The sequence below is a fragment of the Electrophorus electricus genome, chromosome 2, assembly GCF_041902795.1.
Source record: "Electrophorus electricus isolate QZ-2024a chromosome 2, ASM4190279v1, whole genome shotgun sequence".
NCBI lineage: Eukaryota > Metazoa > Chordata > Actinopteri > Gymnotiformes > Gymnotidae > Electrophorus > Electrophorus electricus.
The window spans coordinates 3,332,501-3,335,000 of record NC_137498.1 but is presented as its reverse complement, the minus strand read 5'-3'; the positions used below and the strand labels follow the sequence as shown (position 1 = coordinate 3,335,000).

At 47.9% G+C, this 2,500-nt stretch overlaps 1 protein-coding gene across 2 annotated transcripts in view; it reads right to left on the bottom strand.

Annotated features, from left to right (window-relative positions):
• eva1aa (eva-1 homolog A, regulator of programmed cell death a) overlaps positions 1–2,500 on the bottom strand; it is a 38,942-nt gene that overhangs the window by 18,483 nt on the left and 17,959 nt on the right. The window lies entirely within an intron of this gene.

The following is a 2,500-nucleotide window of genomic DNA, read 5'->3' as shown; positions in this document are numbered from 1 at the left end:
ATTCTTGCAAAACACATGACTGCAAGTGGGTGTAGATTGGCTTTAAAGATGCGAACACACACACACACACACACACACACACACAGAGACTGGTTGGTTGGGAGGAAGAAAGTGAAGAAGATAAGAGAGAGGTTGAGCAGAAGTCTTGGTCAGGGCTGACTGAGATTCCATCACCGAGGAAACCAGCGTATATTCAGAGGATCTGGAGTGTGACCACACACACACACACACACACACACACACACACACACATGCACGCACAATCTATGACACACAAATGTAGACAGGTGCACACAAGTGTACACCTAAGTTTAGACCAAGACATACTTGTATGCTCGCTCACACACACACACACACACACACACACACACACACACACACACACACACACACCACACACACACACACACACACACACAGAGCCTCTTTGTCCCCGTCATGGTCGGGTGTGTGCAGAGAGACCTGCTCGTCTACTTCAGTCCTGATCAAATCCGCCGGTAGTGTCCTGACCAGTCCCGACTGTGGGGGGTGACGCTTCTCCCAGAGTTCACGTCCACGTCCCTGAATACAGCTAAAGCGCCAAGAGTGTGAGCCGCATCAAGCAACGCACGGCAGCTGTAGCCCGCCTGCCGAGCGTACGACGGCTGCGTTACGCGCGGCGTGAAAAGAACTCAGCAGTGCGGGGTGCCTCAGGGCTCTCTACTGCCTCTCGGGTTTTTTTTTCTCTCTGTGCTAACATGCGGGCTCAGTATTTTTAAAGCCGCAAATACCTTGACAGGAGAAGAGAACCTGTTTGGGGGTTTCTGTCTGCTCCAACAGACACACTCACCGCTCACCAGTGCTACACACTCACACACTCACCGCTCACCAGTGCAACACTCACACGCTCAGCACTCACCAGGGCAACACACTGCGCACCTTTGCAGAAACACACTACTGGATCACTACTGATCACTACGGAAGGAGTGGTGAGGAGGATCGCCATGGAGACGAAGAGCCCAGCGGAACACCCTCCCCAGATCGCTGCTCCCTCTGTCTATTTATCTGGAGCGTGCCAGATCCGGAGAGCGCGCTCACAGCACACTGGTGCGAACCAATTTGCTGGAGAGCTCATTTGCATATTGGGACCTGACATCGGTATCGCAGATAATATCGGTATCGATATCGCAATAATAAACAAGCAATGTATTGCACAGCCCTGTTCTTAAGGATGCGTCTAGTGTGGAATCATAGAGTCTGAGTGTGTATGATAAGAACATTGTTATTATAATGGCTCACATACTCAGACAACTACATTATAAAACCCAGAATGGCCATCTGGGTATTCTTATAGACGGATAAGTCAGGTTGCCTGATTCTGCTGTCTGGTGTGTGTGTGTGTGTGTGTGTGTGTGTGTGTGTGTGTGTGAGTGTGTGTGACTCTTCTTCATTAGAGCTCCATTACAGTGTATACAGATAAACTGGCCTCACTTTTTGCCTTTATTATTACAGTGAAATAAAGCGCACACACACACACACACACACACACACACACTCACACACACTGTGGTTTAAGATGTGTAAGGAGAAGAGGCTGGATGAACACAGACCAAATGGGTACTGGTCAAACAACAGGATGTTGTTTGTTATCAGTTTATCATCAGTGTGCAGAGAAAACTCTCTCTTCTCTTCTCTCTCCCTCACACACACACACACACACACACACACACACACACACACACACACACACACACACTGCGTGCCCTGTCAGCAGCTTTGATGTTTTTTTTCATTTAGTCTGAAGTAGGAGGATAACGGAAAACAGGAGGTTTACTTAAAAAAACAAGTGCATGGTTATACTGTTCTCACACACACACACACACACACACACACACACACACACACACACACACACACACACAGGGTTTCACACTGCTTTTCTTGCCTGTTTCCTTCTCTTAACTTCTATACATGAACAGGCACAGACTGTTCTCAGATCAGTGGCGAAGGGCCACTGGACCGTTAACTCTGAGTTGGTCTGTCCAAGTTTCCCCATGAAAATTTCAGCTGGTTCTACTATCCCCACCAAAAAAAATCCCAAACAAACCCCGCCGTGCCTCAGACCTCAAGAAAAACACCTACAGCTATAAATTTGTGCCCCTGCAAAAAAAGTGTCACCTCCAATCCCACATGTCTCCTCAACTGTCCCTAACTGTCCGCTTTTTGAAGGATTTGAAACCCGCTGTTTAACTAATTCTTCACACATCCTACTGAGTGTTTAGCTCCCTCGTGTTTAGCTCCCTCCTGTGGTCAGATGTGGTAATTCTTCCATCTGTATTGTTAATGAGCAGGCCGCTGATCCACCAGCTTCTGTTTCCATGTCTTCCTTAATAAGGATTAATAAGGAATTCTAAGAGAATAAAGGGAACGCAAAACCAAACGCAGCTTTTGAAAAGCCCCAGTAAGCGTACAATAAGGGCCGGCGGGCGCTGTGGGTTTGGCAGTGAGACGAAGTTGTTTG